The sequence below is a fragment of the Balaenoptera physalus genome, assembly GCF_965194825.1.
Source record: "Balaenoptera physalus genome assembly, chromosome: 3".
Lineage (NCBI taxonomy): Eukaryota > Metazoa > Chordata > Mammalia > Artiodactyla > Balaenopteridae > Balaenoptera > Balaenoptera physalus.
Window position 1 is genome coordinate 43,528,485 of NC_138890.1, and position 24,681 is coordinate 43,553,165.

Below are 24,681 nucleotides of genomic sequence, written 5' to 3' on the forward strand. Positions count from 1 at the left end.
ATCTTGACATGTATTTAAGACTAAAATGTATAAATAAAACTCTTAGAGAACAAAAGTGGTACACATGTATCAAGCATCTTTGTTAAGTCTATAAGAAAGAGATGCTTTTTTAAAAGAAGCAGTAATAAAAATTGAACTTATGTTCTCTGCTTTCTTTTAATTAGGAATAAGTACTGATCTGGGGATAGTGTATGCTCATATTGCAAATAGAGCACATAAAATGAACACACACACACACACATACACACACAATCATTTTCCAGAACTTAGACATATTGATACTTTCCTGATTTATATTTTAGATACTGTCATGTCATTATTTCAACTATGTAAAATATAAAAACTTCTTCAGGTAAAAGGGATCATTTTCCTGACGTGTAAAGAGTTATTTTTACAAACCAACAAGAATAAGGTTAATAAACTACACAAGAATAACAATAAAACAACCTATTACAAATAAGACATACACAACCCAATAAAAACGGGCAGAAGACATGAACAAAAAGTTCACAATAAAAGAAATACTTTGGCTTATAAATATATGACAAAATGCTCAACTTCAGTTAAATCAAGCAATAAGACACCATTTTTGGTCTATCAGTTAAAATTTGAAAGACACTATCGTGGAACATGTATTTTATTGGAACATGTACTTATTGTAGGTGGCTCAAATGTTGGTTTCAATGCTCTTCATAAAGAGTGCAATTGTTTCTTCCCTTTATTCTTCTTTTATCCCCAGGCTGTGATTATTCTCACTTGGGCCTCTTATTTTTCCTCCAGCAACAATGTTGGCTATGTCTGCACAGAATCCCTAATCCAAGTAGTTGAATCAAGATATTTTGGAGATGGTGTATGTAGCAGAGAAGAAATGTCCCATACATTTGAATACCCATGGAGAGAAAGGTACAACCAGCAGTCTCATGATGGTACTTATCATTAAGCTCACAGGTTTAAGTGCAGTATTTCCATACTTATCAACAGTCTTTGAAAAGAGCTGCCCAGATGAGATTGGCAAAGCTATCTTTTGCTTCTAAACACAAGAGGGGAACAAAAAGAGAAGGCGGAGGTCATTTAATGAGTCAAAATTTTGAATTTTGGAAGATAAGTGAACTACCTTAACCCTGAAATTTTTATCTTTTTTAACTTGAATGTAAATTTTTAAGAATAAATAATAATGCTCTTAGTGATACTTTACATAACTTATCACATTTAATTCCCATAATAACCCTATGACATAGTGCTATTATTATCCCCAATATACAGATGAAGAAGCTAATGTTTAGAGAGATTAAAGAATCTGTCCAAAATGGCATGGGAGAGCTTCGATTCAAACCCAGGCATTCTCTTTCTGAAATCCAGATTCTTGAATACTTATTCCATCTATAAACTCTTGCTGTGTCCAGAAAATAATTCTATTTGCCCTCATACTGTGGATCAGGATTCATTCCCAGGGAGATGAATTTCCTTTCTTAGACTCTACTGCTCCTTTGGGTGAGACTGGTATTCAGTGATGTTTAGAGAAGGCAAAGGGCATCTTCTCTGTGTTTGCCTCATCTCTAGGTTCTCCCAGTGGACTAGCTCCACATGCTTCTCTTGATTGGACGTGCTTCAAAATGCTCTCTTTCATCTCTGCTTCAAGAATGCTAATCAGCCCTAATCATCAAGCAAAATTCCCTGTAATCCAAAAAGACTACACCAAGTCCAGTGGTACCATCAGCGGTTTGGCCAAGACCACAAGGAAAGAGCCGAAAGTCTGCCATGTCTCATGACCTCTTCACAGATACTTCCTACATGGCCTGAGAATATACAATAAAACCAATGGGGAAAAATTTCAGAGAGAGATTTCAGCTCCATCTAGACTGAGCTTATTAATAATTGGAGTTCCCTCAGGAAGAAGCAAGTCAGTTCCCCTGCCACTGGAGGTATGCAAGTATAGGATGAATAATTATTTGACAGAAATGTACAGGGATCTCAAAAGTCAGGTGAAGAGTTAGACTAGGTACAGAAGTTTTCAACTTTGCTTTCTGACACATGGCTGTGGCCACAATCATTTATGCGATTGTGTTTATCACAGGTAATTTACTACTACAAATATAGAATATTTGTGATTGAATTTTTAATATATAAATTAAATCAGTTTATCGGATACCAGAAATAAAAACTATTGGACAGGTATAGAATAGCTAAGAGAATTGAAAGAAAAGAACTGCACATACCCACAAACCAAATTATCTTCGTAGTGAATAAACTTTACTGACCTACATCAATGGGAGATTCTTATCCTTGTCTATACTTATTCTTCCTTTTGTTGTGACAGAATGAAAGTTGAGAACTATTACATGCTTGGTCTTTAAGATTTCCTCCAAGCCTGAGACACTATGATTCTGTGATTCCAAAAGACAGAGAAACAATAGCACAGAGCAGAAGTGTTCCAGCCTCAAACCTGAACTGGGCTGTTTCAGGGCCCAATTAACTGGTCCTGATGCTAAGGCTAAGTCTCTATGTCTTAGGGCACTAGAATAGTACACTTGCACCTTTGCTTCCCTCTTAGGGTGTGGCAAGGGATAATACAGTGGAGTTACTTCACATCTAGAAGAAATCAGGCCACCTGTGTGAGACTCAAGCAGAGAAATCCAGAGAGAGAGAAAGAGAGCATGTGAACCCTAGCACTGATAGATGGGGTTGGATTAAGCATCTCTCTGAGGAAATTATCTTAACCAAGCATGAGGTATGTGTATATGTGTGGGTGGTGAGGAGGGGAGGGAGCTGTAGATAAACTTCATAAATGAAGTGGGGCTTCCCTGGTGGCGGAGTGGTTAAGAAACCACCTGCCAATGCAGGGGACATGGGTTCAAGCCCTGGTCCGGGAAGATCCCATATGCTGCAGAGCAACTAAGCCCGTGTGCCACAACTACTGAGCCTGTGCTCTAGAGCCTGCGAGCCACAACTAGAGAAAGCCCGCGCATGGCAATGAAAACCCAAAGCCACCAAAAATAAATAAATAAAATAAATTTATTTTTAAAAAAATGAAGTGAATGGCAGTGGAGCCAGGGTCCTGGGCTCAGGGGCACATGGATTTACTATGGCATCTGGGGCTTGGGGCACAGGGGCAGAAAGCACTAATGGCACCAGTGTTTGAGGTGTAGGCATATGCAGATCACCCATGGAACTGGGGTATGGGTTTCTGGCGCTCATCGAGGTGACTTGGCGGGGCATGGTGCTGGATACAGCAATGGTATGGGTCCAGGGCTGGCAGGTCAAGGTCCCAACTCAGGTCCCAGGTGGGCAGGGTGTTGAGCAGCAACAGCATAGCCCTGATGAAGGTAGGTCATATCTGGAACTCAGGATCTACAGTGCAGATACAGAGCACCAGCTACGTAGCCTCAGTGATGGAGGGTCAAAGCATGACTTAGGATCCAGGCGGTAGGGCACAGCCTAGTGGCAGCTCCAATTCAGTAGATAGCAAGGCATTGTGATATCCCAATCATGGAGAGCAGGGAGCAGCAGCAACTCAGGCTCCTGAGGGTGGGTTTCACCACAGCAATAGCTCTAGCCCCAGGGAGAAGAGGCAGTGGCAGGGACTCTAGGTAGCTCCTTCAGTTGAGTTCAGCATCAGTGAGGACTGCAGGAATCCTCAGTAGCAAAGGCTGCAAATGTCCATGAAGGTGTCAAGGATTTCTGTGGTCCTCCTGTTCTCATTTTCCCATAGCATGAAATCCCTCTGAGGGTATCCCTCTTGTCACTAAGCTGCTCCAGACTGTGGGTTGGGGTGATACACGTAAAATGCTTCTTATACTTATCTATGCTGAAATCCTCAGTTATTATACTCCCCAGGGTTTCTGCTGCTTCTTCATTGTAGTCCTGAGCTCTCCCAGAGCTATTTTTGTCAATTTGTAGTTATCCATTGTTTTAGTTGTTTTCGTGGAAGAGACAAGGGTCTGAACCTTCTAGTCTGCCATCTTGCTGATGTTTCACCTTGTAAAATTTCAAATATATATAATTTTTGAACGTCAATTATACCACAATAAAGCTAGAAGAATAAGTATATTGTTTAGATAGAAAAAGTATGATATTAGATTGAAACTTGGACCTACACAAAGAAGTTATGATTGCTGGAAATGGAAGAAATGAAGGTAACATTGAATTCATTTTTATTAATTTTAATTGCTCTAAAAGATAATTATTCGAGTAAAAATAGTAGGAATACATTGTGCATTTATAGCATATGTAAATCACAAATGATTGAGGGAATATATTATTATAAGGTCCTTACAGAATGCATGAAATGAAATATTATTTGAAGCAAGACTCTAGTAAAGATGTATATTTTAAACTCTCAGGTAGCCCCTGAAATTATTTTTAAGAGCTAATATTATAAATGAGTCAACAGAGGAGATAAAATGAAAACATAAAAAGATGCTTAATTAACAAGAGAAAAGGCATTAAAAAGAGAGGAAAAAACAAATAACTAAAGGAAAGAATAGAAAACAGCTAGCAAGATGATAGATTTTAAACTAGTCATATAAATGATAACATTAAATGTCCCTAGTCTAAAAACAACAATTAAAAGACAGAAATTGCCGAGAGAGACCTTCAAGATGGCGGAGGAGTAAGACGCGGAGATCACCTTCCTCCCCACAAATACATCAGAAATACATCTACATGTGGAACAACTCCTACAGAACACTTACTGAATGCTGACAGAAGACGTCAGACTTCCCAAAAGGCAAGAAACTCCCCATGTACCTGGGTAAGGCAAAAGAAAAAAGAAAAAACAGAGAGAGAAGAATAGGGACGGGACCTACACCTCTGGGAGGGAGCTGTGAAGGAGGAAAGGTTTCCACACACTAGGAAGCCCCTTCACTAGCAGAGACAGGGGTGGGGGAGGGGGAATCTTCGGAGCCACGGAGGAGAGCGCAGCAACAGGGGTGTGGAGGACAAAGCAGAGAGATTCCCGCACAGAGGATGGGTGCTGACCAGCACTCACCAGCCCAAGAGGCTTGTCTGCTCACCCACCGGGGCAGGTGGGGTCTGGGAGCTGAGGCTCCAGCTTCTTCAGAGGTCAGACCCGAGGGAGAGGACTGGGGTTGGCGGCGTGAACACAGCCTGAAGGGGCTAGTGCGCCACAGCTAGCCGGGAGTATGTCCGGGAAAAGGTCTGGAGCTGCAGAAGAGGCAAGAGGCTTTTTCTTGCCTCTTTGTTTCCTGGTGCATGAGGAGAGGGGATTAAGAGCACCGCTTAAAGAAGCTCCAGAGACAGGCACGAGCCGTGGCTATCAGCGCGGACCCCAGGGACGGGTATGAGACGCTAAGGCTGCTGCTGCCGCCACCAAGAAGTCTGTGTGCAAGCACAGGTCACTATCCACACCTCCCCTCCTGGGAGCCTGTGCAGCCCACCACTGCCAGGGTCCCATGATCCAGGGACAACTTCCCTGGGAGAACACACGGCACGCCTCAGGCTGTTGCAACGTCACACCGGTCTCTGCTGCCGCAGGCTCGCCCACATCCGTACCACTCCCTCCCCCTGGCCTGAGTGAGCCAGAGCCCCAAAATCATCTGCTCCTTTAACCCCGTCCTGTCTGAGCAAAGAACAGATGCCCTCAGGCAACCTACACACAGAGGCGGATCCAAATCCAAAGCTGAACCCCGGGAGCTGTGCGAACAAAGAAGAGAAAGGAAAATTTTTCCCAGCAGCCTCAGGAGCAGCGGATTAAATCTCCACAATCAACTTGATGTACCCTGCATCTCTGGAATATCTGAATAGACAATGAATAATCCCAAAATTGAGATGGTGGACTTGGGGAACAACCGTAGACTTGGGGTGTGCTTTCTGCATCTAATTTGTTTCTGATTTTATGTTTATCTTAGTTTAGTATTTAGAGTTTATTATCATTGGTAGATTTGTTTATTAATTTGGTTACTCTCTTCCTTTTATATATATATATATTTTTTTTTTTTTTTTCCTTTTTCTCTTTTTGTGAGTTTGTATGGGTATGCTTCTTTGGGTGACTTTGTCTGTATAGCTTTGCTTTTACCATTTCTCCTAGGGTTCTCTCCGTCTTTTTTTTTAGTATAGTTTATAGTGCTTGTTATCATTGGTGGATTTGTTTATTAGTTTGGTTGCTCTCTTCTTTCTTTCTTTCTTTCTTTTATAACTTTTTAATTTTTTTATTTTTAATAATTTTTAAAATTTTAATAACTTTATTTATTTTATTCTTTCTTTCTTTCTTTTGCTGCCTTTTCTTCTGAGCTGTGTGGCTGACAGGGTCTTGGTGCTCCGGTCGGGTGTCAGGCCTGTGCCTCTGAGGTGAGAGAGCCGAGTTCAGGACATGGGTCCACCAGGGACCTCCCAGCTCCACGTAATAACAAATGGTGAAAGCTCTCCCAGAGATCTCCGTCTCAACGCTAAGACCCAGCTCCACTCAATGACCAGCAAACTACAGTGCAGGACACCCTATGCCAAACAACTAGCAAGACAGGAACACAACCCCACCCATTAGCAGAGAGGCTGCCTAAAATCATAATACGGTCACAGACACCCAAAAACACACCATCGGATGCGGTCCTGCCCACTAGAAAGACAATATCCAGCCTCATCCACCAGAACACAGGCACCAGTCACCTTAACCAGAAAGCCCACACAACCCACTGAACCAACCTTAGCCACTGGGGGCAGACACCAAAAAAAAAAAACAGGAACTACGAACCTGCAGCCTGCAAAAAGGAGACCCCAAACACAGTAAGTTAAGCAAAATGACAAGACAGAGGAACACACAGCAGATGAAGAAGCAAGGTAAAAACACACCAGACCTAACAAATGAAGAGGAAATAGGCAGTCTACCTGAAAAAGAATTCAGAGTAATGATAGTACAGATGATCTCAAATCTTGGAAATAGAATGCAGAAAATACAAAAAAATGTTTAACAAGGACCTAGAAGAACTAAACAGCAAACAAACAATGATGAACAACACAATAAATGAAATTAAAAATTCTCTAGAAGGAATCAATAGCAGAATAAATGAGGCAGAAGAACGGATAAGTGACCTGGAAGATGAAACAGTGGAAATAACTACTGCAGAGCAGAATAAAGAAAAAAAAACAAAAAGAATTGAGGACGGTCTCAGAGACCTCTGGGACAACATTAAAGGCACCAACATTTGAATTACAGCGGTCTCAGAAGAAGAAGAGAAAAAGGGACTGAGAAAATATTTGAAGAGATTACAGTTGAAAACTTCCCTAATATGGGAAAGGAAATAGTCACTCAAGTCCAGGAAGTGCAGAGAGTCCCATACAGGATACATCCAAGGAGAAACACGCCAAGACACATATTAATCAAACTATCAAAAATTAATTACAAAGAAAAAATATTAAAAGTAGCAAGGGAAAAACAACAAATAACATACAAGGGAATCCCCATAAGGTTAACAGCTGATCTTTCAGCAGAAACTCTGCAAGCCAGAAGGGACTGGCAGGACATATTTAAAGTGATGAAAGGGAAAAACCTTCAACCAAGATTACTCTACCTGGCAAGGATCTCATTCAGATTCAACAGAGAAATTAAAACCTTTACAGACAAGCAAAAGCTGAGAGAATTCAGCACCACCAAACCAGCTTTCCGACAAATGCTAAAGGAACTTCTCTAGGCAGGAAACACAAGAGAAGGAAAAGACCTACAATAACAAACCAAAAACAATTAAGAAAATGGTAATAGGAACATACATATCAATAACTACCTTAAATGTAAATGGATTAAACGCTCCAACCAAAAGAAACAGACTGGCTGAATGGATACAAAAACAAGACCAGTATATATGTTGTCTATAAAGGACCCACTTCAGACCTAGGGACACATACAGGCTGAAAGTGAGGGGATGGAAAAAGATATTCCATGCAAATAGAAATCAAAAGAAGGCTGGACTAGCAATACTCATATCAGACAAAATAGACTTTAAAGACTGTTACAAGAGACAAAGAAGGACACTACATAATGATCAAGGGATCAAACCAAGAAGAAGATAAAACAACTGTAAATATTTATGCAACCAACATAGGAGCACCTCAATACATAAGGCAAATGTTAACAGCCATAAAAGGGGAAATTGACAGTAACGCGATCATAGTAGGGGACTTTAACACCCCACTTTCACCAATGGACAGATCATCCAATATCAAAATAAATAAGGAAACACAAACTTTAAATGATACATTAAACAAGATGGATTTAATTGATATTTATAGGACATTCCATCCAAAAACAATAGAATACACTTCTCAAGTGCTCATGGAACATTCTCCAGGATAGATCATATCTTGGGTCACAAATCAAGCCTTGGTAAGCTTAAGAAAATCGAAATCGTATCAAGTATCTTTTCTGACTACAATGCTATGAGACTAGATATCAATTACAGGAAAAAAAACCTGTTAAAAAAAAATACAAACACATGGAGGCTAAACAATACACTACTAAATAACCAAGACATCACTGAAGAAATCAAAGAGGAAATCAGTAAATACCTAGAAACAAATGACAATGAAAACACGACGACCCAAAACCTATGGAATTCAGCAAAAGCAGTTCTAAGGGAAGTTTATAGTAATACAATCCTACCTCAAGAAATAAGAAACATCTCAAATAAACAACCTAACCTTACACCTAAAGCAATTAGAGAAAGAAAAAAATCTCCCAAAGTTAGCAGAAAGAAAGAAATCATAAAATCAGATCAGAAATAAATGAAAAAGAAATGAAGGAAACAATAGCAAAGATCAATAAAACTAAAAGCTGGTTCTTTCAGAAGATAAACAAAATTGATAAACCATTAGCCAGACTCATCTAGAAAAGAAGGGAGACGACTCAAATCAATAGAATTAGAAATGAAAAAGGAGAAGTAACAACTGACACTGCAGAAATACAAAGGATCATGAGAGATTACTACAAGCAACTATATGCCAGTAAAATGGACAACCTGGAAGAAATGGACAAATTCTTAGAAAAGCACAACCTTGCAAGACTGAACCAGGAAGAAAAAGAAAATATAAACAGACCAATCACAAGCACTAAAATTGAAACTGTGATTAAAAACCTTCCAACAAACAAAAGCCCAGGACTAGATGGCTTCACAAGCGAATTCTATCAATCATTTAGAGAAGAGCTAACACCTATCCTTCTCAAACTCTTCCAAAATATAGCAGAGGGAGGAACACTCCCAAACTCATTCTACGAGGCCACCATCACCCTGATACCAAAACCAGACAAAGATGTTACAAAGAAAGAAAACTACAGGCCAACATCACTGATGAACAGAGATGCAAAAATCCTCAACAAAATACTAGCAAACAGAATCCAACAGCACATTAAAAGGATCATACACTAAGATCAAGTGGGGTTTACCCCAGGAATGCAAGGATTCTTCAACAATATATGCAAATCAATCAATGTGATACACCATATTCACAAATTGAAGGATGAAAACCATATGATCATCTCAATAGATGCAGAAAAAGCTTTCGACAAAATTCAACACCCATTTATGATAAAAACCCTCTAGAAAGTAGGCATAGAGGGACCTTACCTCAACATAATGAAGGCTATATATGACAAACCCACAGCCAACATCATTCTCAATGGTGAAAAACTGAAACCATTTCCTCTAAGAGCAGCAACAAGACAAGGTTGTCCACTCTCACCACTATTATTCAACATAGTTTTGGAAGTTTTAGCCACAGCAATCAGAGAAGAAACAGAAATAAAAGGAATCCAAATCAGAAGAGAAGAAGTAAAGCTGTCACTGTTTGAAGCTGACATGATACTATACACAGAGAATCCTAAAGAGGCGACCAGAAAACTACTAGAGCTAATCAATGAATTTGGGAAAGTAGCAGGATACAAAATTAATGCACAGAAATCACTTGCATTCCTATACACTAATGATGAAAAATCGGAAAGAGAAATTAAGGAAACACTCCCATTTACCATTGCAACAAAAAGAATAAAATACCTAGGAATAAATCTACCTAAGGAGAAAAAAGACTTGTATGCAGAAAACTATAAGACACTGATGAAAGAAATTAAAGATCGTACAAACAGATGGAGAGATATAGCATGTTCTTGGATTGGAAGAATCAACATTGTGAAAATGACTATACTACCCAAAGCAATCTACAGATTCCATGCAATCCCTATCAAACTACCAGTGGCATTTTTCATAGAACTAGAACAAAAAATTTCACAATTTGTATGGAAACACTAAAGACCCCGAATAGCCAAAGCAATCTTAAGAAAAACGGAGCTGGAGGAATCAGGCTCCCTGACTTCAGACTATACTTCAAAGCTACAGTAATCAAGACAGTATGGTACTGGCATTAAAACAGAAATATAGATCAATGGAACAGGATAGGAAGCCCAGAGAAAAACCAACGCACATATGGTCACTTTATCTTTGATAAAGGAGACAAGAATATACAACGGAGAAAAGGCAGCCTCTTCGATAAGTGGTGCTGGGAAAACTGGACAGCTACATGTAAAACAATGAAACTACAACACTCCCAAACACCATACACAAAAATAAGCTCCAAATGGATTAAAGACTTAAATGTAAGACCAGACACTATAAAACTCTTATAGGAAAACACTCTTTGACATAAGCTACAGCAAGATCTTTTTTGACCCACCGCCTACAGTAACGGAAATGAAACCAAAAATAAACAAATGGGACCTAATGAAACTTAAAAGCTTTTGCACAGCAAAGGAAACCATAAACAAGACAAAAAGACAAACCTCAGAATGGGAGAAAATATTTGCAAATGAAGCAACTGACAAAGGATTAATCTCCAAAATTTACAAGCAGCTCATGCAGCTTAATATCAAAAAAACAAACAACCCAATCCAAAAATGGGCAGAAGACCTAAATAGACATTTCTCCAAAGAAGATATGCAGATTGCTAAGAAACACATGAAAGGATGCTCAAAGTCACTAATAATTAGAGAAATGCAAATCAAAACTACAATGAGGTATCACCTCATACCAGTCAGAATGGCCATCATCAAAAAATCTACAAATAATAAATGCTGGAGAGGGTGTGGAGAAAAGGAAACACTCTTGCACTGTTGGTGGGAATGTAAATTGATACAGCCACTATGGAGAACAGTATGGAGTTTCCTTAAAGAACTAAAAATAGAACTACCATACGACCCAGCAATCCCACTATTGGGCATATACCCTGAGAAAACCATAATTCAAAAAGAGCCATGTACCACAATGTTCACTGCAGCTCTATTTACAATAGCCAGGACATGGAAGCAACCTAAGTGTCCAGCAACAGATGAATGGATAAAGATGTGGCACATATATACAATGGAGTATCACTCAGCCATAAAATGGAACAAAATTGAGTTATTTGTAGTGAGGTGGATGGACCTAGAGGCTGTCATACAGAGCGAAGGAAGTCAGAAAGAGAAAAACAAATATCGTATGCTAACACATATAAATAGAATCTAAAAAAAAAAAAAAAAGCTTCGGAAGAACCTAGGGGCAGGACAGGAATAAAGACACAGACGTACAGAATGGACTTGAGGACACGGAGAGTGGGAAGGGTAAGCTGGGACAAAGTGAGAAAGTGGCATGGACACATATACACTACCAAAAGATAGATAGTGGGAAGCAGCCGCATAGCACAGGGAGATCAGCTCACTGTTTTGTGACCACCTAGAGGGGTGGGATAGGGAGGGTGGGAGGGAGATGCAAGAGGGAGGAGATATGGGGATATATGTATATATATAGCTGATTCACTTTGTTGTAAAGCAGAAACTAACACACCACTGTATAGTAGTTATACTCCAATAAAGATGTTTAAAAAAAAATGAATGAGATACAAATAGATTTCACTATAGAGCAAAAAAAAAAAAAAAAAGACAGAGATTGCCATATTGGATTTAAAAAAGTAAGACCCAAATCATTATTTCTATAAGAAACCTACTTTAAACATAAAGCCATAGATGGATTAAAAATAAAGGATGAAGAAATATATACCATACAAACACTACAGAAAAGAAACTGAAGTAGCTACTTTAATATTAATTAATCTAATGAATAAAGTAGAATTCTGAACAAAAGATTTAACTGATATTTATATAGAATATTCTACCCAAAAGGAGCAAAATAAAATTTTTTTCAGGTGCACCTGGAACGTTCACTAACATAGACTGTATTTGGAACCATAAAAGAACCTCAACAAATTAAAGAATAGAAATAATATAATTTATGTTCTCAGATTATAATGGAACTAAACTAAAAACCAGTAATAAAAAAATATCTGGGAAATGTCTCAATTTTTGGAAATTAGACAATACACTTTGAAATAACCCATGGATCAAAGTGGATGTCTCAAACTTTTAAAGTATTTTGAACTGTATCAAATTACAAAACAACATGGGCAGCTAAAGCAGTACTTAAAGGGCAATTAATAGCACTTAATGCTTATATAAGAAAAGAAGATCTCAAATCATTAATCTAAGCATCCACTTTAAGAAACTAGAAAAAGAACAAACCATATTCAAAGTGAACCAAAGCACAGAAATAAAAATGAGAGCAAAAATCACTGAAATTGAAAACAGAAAAAGATAGAATATACCAATGAAACCAAAGGTTGATTCTTTTAAAAGATTAATAAGAATTCATAAGTATCTGGCCATAGTAAACAAAAGAAAAACCCAAATTATTAATAACAGGAACAAAAGAGTGATTATCACAGTATAACTTAAGGACATTACAAAATTAACAAGAGAATACTACAAACAACTCCATATCCATAAATTTCAAATGGATCAATTCCTTGACAGTCATAAATTATCAAAACTCACCCAGAAAGAAACAGATAACCTGAAAATCCTATATCTATTAAAGAAATTGAATTCATAGTTTAAATCCTTTCAAAAAAAAAACACAAAAAAATCCCTCTTGACCCAGATCACTGTACTGGCAATTTCCCAAACACTTAAATAAAAATAATATAAGGGGGCCTCGGGAAGATGGCGGAAGAGTAAGACGCGGAGATCACCTTCCTTCCCACAGATACAGTAGAAATACATCTACACGTGGAACTGCTCCTACAGAACACCCACTGAACGCTGGCAGAAAACGTCCGACCTCCAAAAAGGCAAGAAACTCCCCCCGTACTTGGGTAGGGCAAAAGAAAAAAGAAATAACAGAGACAAAAGAATAGGGACGGCACCTGCACTAGTGGGAGGGAGCCGTGAAGGAGGAAAGATTTCCATGCACTAGGAAGCCCCTTCGCGGGCAGAGACTGCGGGTGGCAGAGGGGGGAAGCTTCGGAGCCACGGAGGAGAGCGCAGCCACAGGGGTGCGGAGGGCAAAGCGGAGAGGTTCCCGCACGGAGGCTCGGTGCCGAGCAGCACTCACCAGCCTGAGAGGCTTGTCTGCTCACCCGCCGGGGCGGGCGGGGCTGGGAGCTGAGGCTCGGGCTTCGGTCGGATCGCAGGGAGAGGACTGGGGCTGGCGGCGTGAACACAGCCTGAAGGGGTTAGCGCACCACAGCTGGCTGGGAGGGAGACCGGGAAAAGGTCTGCAGCTGCCGAAGAGGCAAGAGACTTTTTCTTGCCTCTTTGTTTCGCTGAGCGCAAGGAGAGGGGATTCAGAGTGCCGCCTAAACGAACTCCAGAGAAAGGCGCGAGCCGCGGCGATCAGCGCGGACCCCAGAGACGGGCGTGAGACGCTGGGGCTGCTGCTGCCGCCTCCAAAAAGCCTGTGTGTGAGCACAGGTCACTCTCCACATCGCCCCTCCCGGGAGCCTGTGCAGCCCGCCACTGCCAGGGTCCCGTGATCCGGGGACAAGTTCCCCGGGAGAACGCACTGCCCGCCTCAGGCTGGTGCAACGTCACGCCGGCCTCAGCCGCCGCAGGCTCACCCCGCCTCCTCTGTACACCTCCCTCCCCGCGGCCTGAGTGAGCCAGAGCCCCCGAAGCAGCTGCTCCTTTAACCCCGTCCTGTCTGGGCGGGGAATAGACACCCTCAGGCGACCTACACGCAGAGGCGGGTCCAAATCCAAAGCTGAACCCCAGGAGCTGTGCGAACAGGGAAGATAAGGGGAAATCTCTCCCAGCAGCCTTAGAAGCAGCGGATTAAAACTCCACAAACAACTTGATGTGCCTGCATCTGTTGAATACCTGAATAGACAACGAATCATCCCAAATTCAGGAGGTGGACTTTGGGAGCAGGATATATTAATTTTTCCCCTTTTCCTTTTATTTGTGAGTGTATATGTATATGCTTCTGGGTGCGATTTTGTCTGTATAGCTTTGCTTTACAATAGCTTTATTTTACTTCACTATATTATAGCCTCTTTCTTTCTTGCTTGCTTTCTATTTTTTCTCCCTTTTACTCTGAGCCGTGTGGACGAAAGGCTCTTGGTGCTCCAGCCAGGCATCAGGGCCGTGCCTCTGAGGTGGGAGAGCCAACTTCAGGACACTGGTCCACAAGAGACCTCCCAGCTCCACGTAATACCAAACGGCAAAAATCTCTCAGAGATCTCCATCTCAACATCAAGACCCAGCTTCACTCAACGATCAGCAAGCTACAGTGCTGGACACCCTATGCCAAACAACTAGCAAGACAGGAACACAGCCCCATCCATTAGCAGAGAGGCTGCCTAAAATCATAATAAGGCCACAGACACCCCAAAATACACCACCAGACGTGGACGTGCCCACCAGAAAGACAAGATCCAACCTCATCCACCAGAGCTCAGGCACTAGTTCCCTCCACCAGGAAGCCTACACAACCCACTGAACCAACCTTAGCCACTGGGGACAGATACCAAAAACAACAGGAACTACGAACCTGCAGCCTGTGAAAAGGAGACCCCAAACACAGTAAGATAAGCAAAATGAGACGACAGAAAAACACACAGCAGATGAAGGAGCAGGGTCAGAACATACCAGACTTAACAAATGAAGAGGAAATAGGTAGTCTACCTGAAAAAGAATTCAGAATAATGATAGTAAGGATGATCCAAAATCTTGGAAACAGAATAGACAAAATGCAAGAAACATTTAACAAGGACGTAGAAGAACTAAAGAGGAACCAAGCAATGATGAAAACCACAATAAATGAAATTAAAAATACTCTAGATGGGATCAATAGCAGAATAACTGAGGCAGAAGAAAGGATAAGTGACCTGGAAGATAAAATGGTAGAAATAACTACTGCAGAGCAGGATAAAGAAAAAAGAATGAAAAGAACTGAGGACAGTCTCAGAGACCTCTGGGACAACATTAAACGCACCAACATTCGAATTATAGGGGTCCCAGAAGAAGAAGAGAAAAAGAAAGGGACTGAGAAGATATTTGAAGAGATTATAGTTGAAAACTTCCCTAATATGGGAAAGGAAAGAGTTAGTCAAGTCCTGGAAGCACAGAGAGCCCCATACAGGATAAATCCAAGGAGAAACACACCAAGACACATATTAATCAAACTGTCAAAAATTAAATATAAGGAAAACATATTAAAGGCAGCAAGGGAAAAAAAACAAATAACACACAAGGGAATCCCCATAAGGTTAACAGCTGATCTTTCAGCAGAAACTCTGCAAGCCAGAAGGGAGTGGCAGGATATACTTAAAGTGATGAAGGAGAAAAACCTACAACCAAGATTACACTACCCAGCAAGGATCTCATCCAGATTCGATGGAGAAATTAAAACCTTTACAGACAAGCAAAAGCTGAGAGAGTTCAGCACCACCAAACCAGCTTTACAACAAATGCTAAAGGAACTTTTCTAGGCAAGAAGCACAAGAGAAGGAAAACACCTACAATAACAAACCCAAAACATTTAAGAAAATGGGAATAGGAACATACATATCGATAATTACCTTGAATGTAAATGGATTAAATGCTCCCACCAAAAGACACAGGCTGGCTGAATGGATACAAAAACAAGACCCATATATATGCTGTCTACAAGAGACCCACTTCAGACCTAGAGACACATATAGACTGAAAGTGAGGGGATGGAAAAAGATATTCCATGCAAATGGAAATCAAAAGAAAGCTGGAGTAGCAATTCTCATATCAGACAAAATAGACTTTAAAATAAAGACTATTACAAGAGACAAAGAAGGACACTATATAATGATCAAGGGATCGATCCAAGAGGAAGGTATAACAATTGTAAATATTTATGCACCCAACATAGGAGCACCTCAATACATAAGGCAAACACTAACAGCCATAAAAGGGGAAATCGACAGCAACACAATCATAGTAGGGGACTTTAACACCCCACTCTCACCAATGGACAGATCATCCAAAATGAAAATAAATAAGGAAACACAAGCTTTAAATGATACATTAAACAAGATGGACTTAATTGATATTTATAGGACATTCCACCCAAAAACAACAGAATACACATTTTTCTCAAGTGCTCATGGAACATTCTCCAGGATAGATCATATCTTGGGTCACAAATCAAGCCTTGGTAAATTTAAGAAAATTGAAATCGTATCAAGTATCTTTTCCGACCACAACGCTATGAGACTAGATATCAATTACAGGAAAAGATCTGTAAAAAATACAAACACATGGAGGCTACACAATACATTACTTAATAACGAAGTGATCACTGAAGAAATCAAAGGGGAAATCAAAAAATACCTAGAAACAAATGACAATGGAGATACGACGACCCAAAACCTATGGGACGCAGCAAAAGCAGTGCTAAGAGGGAAGTTTATAGCAATACAAGCCTACCTCAAGAAACAGGAAACATCTCGAATAAACAACCTAACCTTGCACCTAAAGCAATTAGAGAAAGAAGAACAAAAAAACCCCAAAGCCAGCAGAAGGAAAGAAATTATAAAGATCAGGTCAGAAATAAATGAAAAAGAAATGAAGGAAACAATAGCAAAAATCAATGAAACTAAAAGCTGGTTCTTTGAGAAGATAAACAAAATTGATAAACCATTAGCCAGACTCATCAAGAGAAAAAGGGAGAAGACTCAGATCAATAGAATTAGAAATGAAAAAGGAGAAGTAACCACTGACACTGCAGAAATACAAAAGATCATGAGAGATTACTACAAGCAACTCTATGCCAATAAAATGGACAACCTGGAAGAAATGGACAGATTCTTAGAAATGCACAAACTGGGCTTCCCTGGTGGCGCAGTGGTTGAGAATCCACCAGCCAATACAGGGGACACGGGTTCGAGTCCTGGTCTGGGAAGATCCCACATGCCACGGAGCAACTGGGCCCGTGAGCCACAACTACTGAGCCTGAGCGCCTGGAGCCTGTGCTCCGCAACAAGAGAGGCCGCGATAGTGAGAGGCCCGCGCACCGCGATGAAGAGTGGCCCCCACTTGCCACAACTAGAGAAAGCCCTCGCACAGAAACGAAGACCCAACACAGCCGAAAATAAATAAATAAATAAATAAATAAATAAATAAATAAATTTATTTTAAAAATTACCTTTCTAAAAAAAAAAAAAAAAAGAAATGCACAAACTGCCGAGACTGAACCAGGAAGAAATAGAAAATATGAACAGACCAATCACAAGCACTGAAATTGAAACTGTGATTAAAAACCTTCCAACAAACAAAAGCCCAGGACCAGATGGCTTCACAGGTGAATTCTATCAAACATTTAGAGAAGAGCTAACACCTATCCTTCTCAAAGTCTTCCAAAATATTGCAGAGGGAGGAACACTCCCAAACTCATTCTACGAGGCCACCATCACCCTGATACCAAAACCAGACAAAGATGTCACAAAGAAAGAAAACTACAGGCCAATATCACTGATGAACATAGATGCAAAAATCCTCAACAAAATACTAGTAAACAGAATCCAACAGCACATTAAAAGGATCATACACCATGATCAAGTGGGGTTTATCCCAGGAATGCAAGGATTCTTCAATATACGCAAATCAATCAATGTGATACATCATATTAACAAACTGAAGGAGAAAAACCATATGATCATCTCAATAGATGCAGAAAAAGCTTTCGACAAAATTCAACACCCATTTATGATAAAAGCCCTGCAGAAAGTAGGCATAGAGGGAACTTTCCTCAACATAATAAAGGCCATATATGACAAACCCACAGCCAACATTGTCCTCAATGGTGAAAAACTGAAACCATTTCCACTAAGATCAGGAACAAGACAAGGTTGCCCACTCTCACCACTATTATTCAACATAGTTTTGGAAGTGTTAGCCACAGCAATCAGAGAAGACAAAGAAATAAAAGGAATCCAAATCGGAAAAGAAGAAGTAAAGCTGTCACTATTTGCAGATGACATGATACTATACATAGAGAATCCTAAAGATGCTACCAAAAAACTCCTAGAGCTAATCAATGAATTTGGTAAAGTAGCAGGATACAAAATTAATGCACAGAAGTCTCTTGCATTTCTATACACTAATGACGAAAAATCTGAAAGTGAAATTAAGAAAACACTCCCATTTGCCATTGCAACAAAAAGAATAAAATATCTAGGAATAAACCTACCTAAGGAGACAAAAGACCTGTATGCAGAAAATTATAAGACACTGATGAAAGAAATTAAAGATGATACAAATAGATGGAGAGATATACCATGTTCCTGGATTGGAAGAATCAACATTGTGAAAATGACTCTACTACCCAAAGCAATCTACAGATTCAATGCAATCCCTATCAAACTACCACTGGCATTTTTCACAGAACTAGAACAAAAAATTTCACAATTTGTATGGAGACACAAAAGACCCCGAATAGCCAAAGCAATCTTGAGAACGAAAAATGGAGCTGGGGGAATCAGGCTCCCTGACTTCAGACTATATTACAAAGCTTCAGTAATCAAGACAGTTTGGTACTGGCACAAAAACAGAAATATAGATCAATGGAACAGGATAGAAAGCCCAGAGATAAACCCACACACATATGGGCACCTTATTTTTGATAAAGGAGGCAAGCATATACAGTGGAGAAAAGACAGCCTCTTCAATAAGTGGTGCTGGGAAAATTGGACAGGTACATGTAAAAGTATGAAATTAGAACACTCCCTGACACCATGCACAAAAATAAACTCAAAATGGATTAAAGACCTAAGTGTAAGGGCAGACACTATCAAACTCTTAGAGGAAAACATAGCCAGAACACTCTATGACATACATCACAGCAAGATTCTTTTTGACCCAGCTCCCAGAGAAATGGAAATAAGAACACAAATAAACAAATGGGACCTAATGAAACTTAAAAGCTTTTGCACAGCAAAGGAAACCATAAACAAGACCAAAAGACAACCATCAGAATGGGAGAAAATATTTGCAAATGAAGCAACTGACAAAGGATTAATCTCCAAGATTTACAAGCAGCTCATGCAGCTCAATAACAAAAAAACGAACAACCCAATCCAAAAATGGGCCGAAGACCTAAATAGACATTTCTCCAAAGAAGATATACAGATGGCCTACAGACACATGAAAGAATGCTCAACATCATTAATCATTAGAGAAATGCAAATCAAAACTACAATGAGATATCATCTCACACTGGTCAGAATGGCCATCATCAAAAAATCTAGAAACAATAAATGCTGGAGAGGGTGTGGAGGAAAGGGAACACTCTTGCACTGTTGGTGGGAATGTAAATTGATACAGCCACTATGGAGAACAGTATGGAGGTTCCTTAAAAAACTACAAATAGAACTACCATACGACCCAGCAATCCCACTACTGGGCATATACCCTGAGAAAACCATAGGTCAAAAAGAGTCATGTACCAAATGTTCATTGCAGCTCTATTTACAATAGCCAGGACATGGAAGCAATCTAAATGTCCATCGACAGATGAATGGATAAAGAAGATGTGGCACATATATACAATGGAATATTACTCAGCCATAAAAAGAAATGAAATGGAGGTATTTGTAATGAGGTGGATGGAGTTAGAGTCTCTCCTACATAGTGAAGTAAGTCAGAAAGAGAAAAACAAATACAGTATGCTAACACATATATACGGAATCTAAGGGAAAAAAAAAAAAAAAGGCCATGAAGAACCTAGTGGCAAGACGGGAATAAAGACACAGACCTACTAGAGAATGGACTTGAGGATATGGGGAGGGGGTGGGGTGAGATATGACAGGGTAAGAGAGTGTCATGGACATATATACACTACCAAATGTAAAATAGATAACTAGTGGGAAGCAACCGCATAGCACAGGGAGATCAGCTCAGTGCTTTGTGACCACCTAGAGTGATGGGATGGGGAGGGTGGGAGGGAGGGAGATGCAAGAGGGAAGAGAAATGGGAACATATTGTATATGTATAACTGATTCACTTTGTTATAAAGCAGAAGCTAACACACCATTGTAAGGCAATTATACTTCAATAAAGATGTTAAAAAAAATAAAATAAAAATAACTGGGGGACTTCCCTGGTGGCGCAGTGGTTGAGAATCTGCCTGCCAATGCAGGGGACATGGGTTCGATCCCCGGTCCGGGAAGATCCCACATGCCAAGGAGCAACTAAGCCCGTGTGCCACAACTACTGAGCCTGTGCTCTAGAGCCTGTGAGCCACAACTACTGAAGCCCACGTGCCACAACTACTGAAGCCCGCGCATCTAGAGCCCGTGCTCCGCAACAAGAGAAGCCACCGCAATGAGAAGCCCGCGCACCGCAATGAAGAGTAGCCCCCCCACCCCCACAACTAGAGAAAGCCCATGCGCAACGAAGACCCAACGCAGCCAAAAATAAGTAAAAAACAAACAAACAAACAAAAAACACCTGGGGATTTCCCTGGTGGTCAAGCAGTTAAGACTTCGCGCTCCCAATGAGGGGGGCCTGGGTTCCATCTCTGGTCAGGGAACTAGATCCTGCATGCTGCAACTAAGAGCCCGCATACCACAACTAAAGATCCCACACACGGCAATGAAGATCCTGCGTGCCGCAACTAAGACCCGGCACAGACAAATAAATATTTTTTTAAAAGTTAAAAAAAAAAAACTGGCACATCCATACAATGGAGTATTATCCAGTGACAAAAAGAAATGAGCTATCAAGCCACACAAAAACATGGATGACTCTTAAATGTATATTGCTAGATGAAAGAAGCCAATCTGAAAAGGCAATATGCTGTATGATCCCATTTATATGACATAATGGAAAAGGAAAAACTATATGGACAGTAAAAACATCAGTGGTTTTCAGGGATGTTGAAAGAGGAGGAGAGAGTTGAATAGGTGAAGCACAGATGATTTTTAGTGTGTGAAACTATTCTGTATGATACTATAATAATGGATGTACATGACACTATGAAATTGTCAAAACCCATAGAACTTAGCAGCACAAGCATTGAACCTTACGTAATCAATTTTTAAAAATAATTTAGGCAGTAGGGGGATCTCATGATGGAATTTAAACTTTGATAAAAGAATCTCTGTATGAAATAACTTCACTGTAGGGGGTGATGGGAAAATAATAAACTTGGGATATGAGTGGAAAAAAAAAAAAAAGACACGGTTAAACATTTGATTACAGTGTAATCAATAAAGAAACTTGGCTACACAAAAAATAATAATAATAATATAAAATGTGAATTTATTAGAAAAAGATATTGTTTTGATGTCAATTCTCTCCAATTTGACCTATAGATTCATTGCAATCCCTATCAAAATCTAAGCAGACTTTAAGAAATACCTAAAAATGATGACAGCTGATTCTAAAATTCTAAAATGTATGTAAGAAGTAAAAGAACTAGAATAGGCAAAATGTTTTTGAAAAAGAAGAATGAAGTTGGAGGACTCACATTACCCATTTTCGAGATATAAAGTTACTATAAATCAAGACCATGTAGTATTGGTGAAATGATAGACACACAGATCAATGAACAGAATAGAGCGCTCAGGATAAACGCATACACATAGAGTCAAGTGATTTTTGACAAAGGTGCAAAGGCAATTAAATGGAGTAAGGATAGTCGTTTCAACAAACTGTGCTTTAGTACGTGGATGTCCATATGCAAAAAGTACTTTGACCAATACCTCACACACCTTATACAGAAATTAACTTCAAATGGATCATGCCCACAGAAACTGTAAAGCTGTAAAACTCTTATAAAAAACACAGATGAGGGAGTTGCCTGGTGGCTAAGGGGTTAAGAATCCACCTGCCAATGCAGGGGACACAGGTTCAAGCCCTGGTCTGGGAAGATCCCACATGCCGCAGAGCAACTAAGCCCATGTGCCACAACTACTGAGCCCACGTGCCACAACTACTGAAGTCCACACAGCTAGAGCCCGTGCTTCGCAACAAGAGAAGCCACCGCAATGAGAAGCCCACGCACTGCAACAAAGAGTAGCCCCCTCTCGCCACATCTACAGAAAGCCTGTGGGCAGCAATGAACACCCAACGCAGCCAAATAAATAAATAAATAAATTTATTTATTTAAAAAAAAAACATAGATGAAAACATATGTGACCTCGGGTTAGGCAAAAGTTTTTGGATATGGCAACAAATGCATGATCCATAAAAGAAAAAAATAAGTTGGACTGAATTAAAATTTAAAACTTTTGCTTTGTGACAGAAACCGTTAAAAGAATGAAAAGACAAGCCACAGACTAGCCTTGTCTGAAAATCACATTTCTGACAAAGGACTTGTACCCAGAATATGTAAAGAACTTTCAAAACTCAACAATAAAAACCAAACAAGCTAATTTAAAATAAAGGCAATAGATCTGAGCAGACACTTCAACAAAGGAGATATACAGATGGTAAATAAGTATATTAAAAGATGCCCTACATTACTAATCATTAAGGAAGTGCAAATTAAAACCACAATGAGGTATCACTATATACCTATTAGAATGGCTGAAACAAACAAACAACAGTAACAACTACAACAAATGCAGTACCAAGTTCAGGCAATGATGTGGAGCAACTAGAACTCTCATACATTGCTGGTGGGAATGTAAAACAGGAAAGTCATTTTGGAAACAGTTTGGAGGTTTCTTATAAAGTTAAACAAAACTACCATACTTTATGTAAACATAAAAAAAATAAAATAAACCAGGATGTGGTGAGAAATAAGGAATGTGACCTGTGGCAAACAAATTTAACTGAATTACAAATGAATCATATAACCACAGTGAAAAGGTTGGAAAAGAATGTAGCTGGCCTACATAATTTCTGAAAACAATGTTTTTGGAGGATACTGTTGGACTAAGAACAGAAAGAACTATACACAAATATTACACCCTAGCTGGTAAATTTCTTTTGTACAGGAATATGGGATAGGAATTCTGAAACTACTGTATTTGAATAAAAGGTTGAACAAGTATTTTTATGTACATTGTGTACCTAATAGGAGTCAAGTTTCTTAAGTAGTTAAAAATAAGGAAAGAGGAAAGACTACGGTGGACTGAAGTCAGAGGTGTCAACATGGAATAGATATAGATCAATGGATAGAGATGTGTATGCATGCATGGGTTAGTACACATATATTTCCTAGCTCTATCTGTTGAGAGGACCTAGAAACAGTGAGACTTCACTAGCAGTAACCACACTTAACACCCAGACCTTGGTTTCTTAATTACTTTCTCCAATAAAAGGAACTAGCTTCTTGGACAACTGTTTGTTTTCTGGTCTGGGGCAGTGGAATATGCACCATGAGCCTGGAGTGTCTTGTGGTGCCAGAAAGTAAGAAAATGTAAAAGACAGCATATGGAAATGACAAGGAGCCAATATGGAAATGCTGCCACTGGCCAAAATTTGAGCAATCAAGCAACAAAATAAATAGCCATAATATTGGATTATAATCCAAAGAACAAAAAAAAGTCCACAAGTCCATACTGAATAAACGAATACATGAAGTGACAACCCTTCCTTACAGAAGAATTCCAAAGAATGAATGTAAAAGGAATGAGAGAAACAGAACATCACCATTAGAATGTCATAGTAAGAACTGCTGCAGGCAAAGTCCACCAATGGAGGCTTAAATTGGTGAGTGAAAATTGAGGCAGAAACAGTATCTGCATAATCCCAAATTATCTTCTCAAAGATAATTAGTAATCTCAAAAAGGAAAATGGTAACTTTTCAATGGAAAGTCTAGGCAGCCAGCCAGGTGATGGACATTAGCCAAGTGGTCAAAGTTAAGTAACCTATATCAACACCATGTACTCCTGAATATGTGCCTGTAGAAGGGCACATTATCTCTACTGCATTCTTCCCAACAATGTATAACTTCAGTATAATCAAGAGAAAACATCAGACAAATTTAAATTGCAGAACATTTTACAAAATAATTGGCAAGTACTCCTCAAATGTGTCAAGGTCATGAAAGACTAGGGAAGACAGAGGAACTGTTACAGACTGGAAGTGACTAAGGAAACAGAAAACACAAACATAAAACTAAACATAATCCCAGGACAGAAAAAGGACATTAGTGGAAAAACTAGTGAAATCCGAATAAGTTCTGCAGTTTGGTTAATAGTATTGTACCAAAATTAATTTCTTGGTTACATAAGCTGTTAGCATAAGTGTATAATGTGTGAAGGCTATAGGTACTATTTTTGCAGCTCTTCTGCAAGTCTAAAATCATTTCAAAATATAAATAAGTTTTCAAAAGTAAACAACAGCTTATATAGTTACCCTACTGATCTATTACATTTGAAAGGAAAGTCCTTGT

At 39.5% G+C, this 24,681-nt stretch overlaps 1 long non-coding RNA gene across 2 annotated transcripts in view; it reads right to left on the reverse strand.

Moving 5' to 3' along the window:
* LOC309656958 overlaps positions 1-24,681 on the reverse strand; it is a 600,722-nt gene that overhangs the window by 174,048 nt on the left and 401,993 nt on the right. The window lies entirely within an intron of this gene.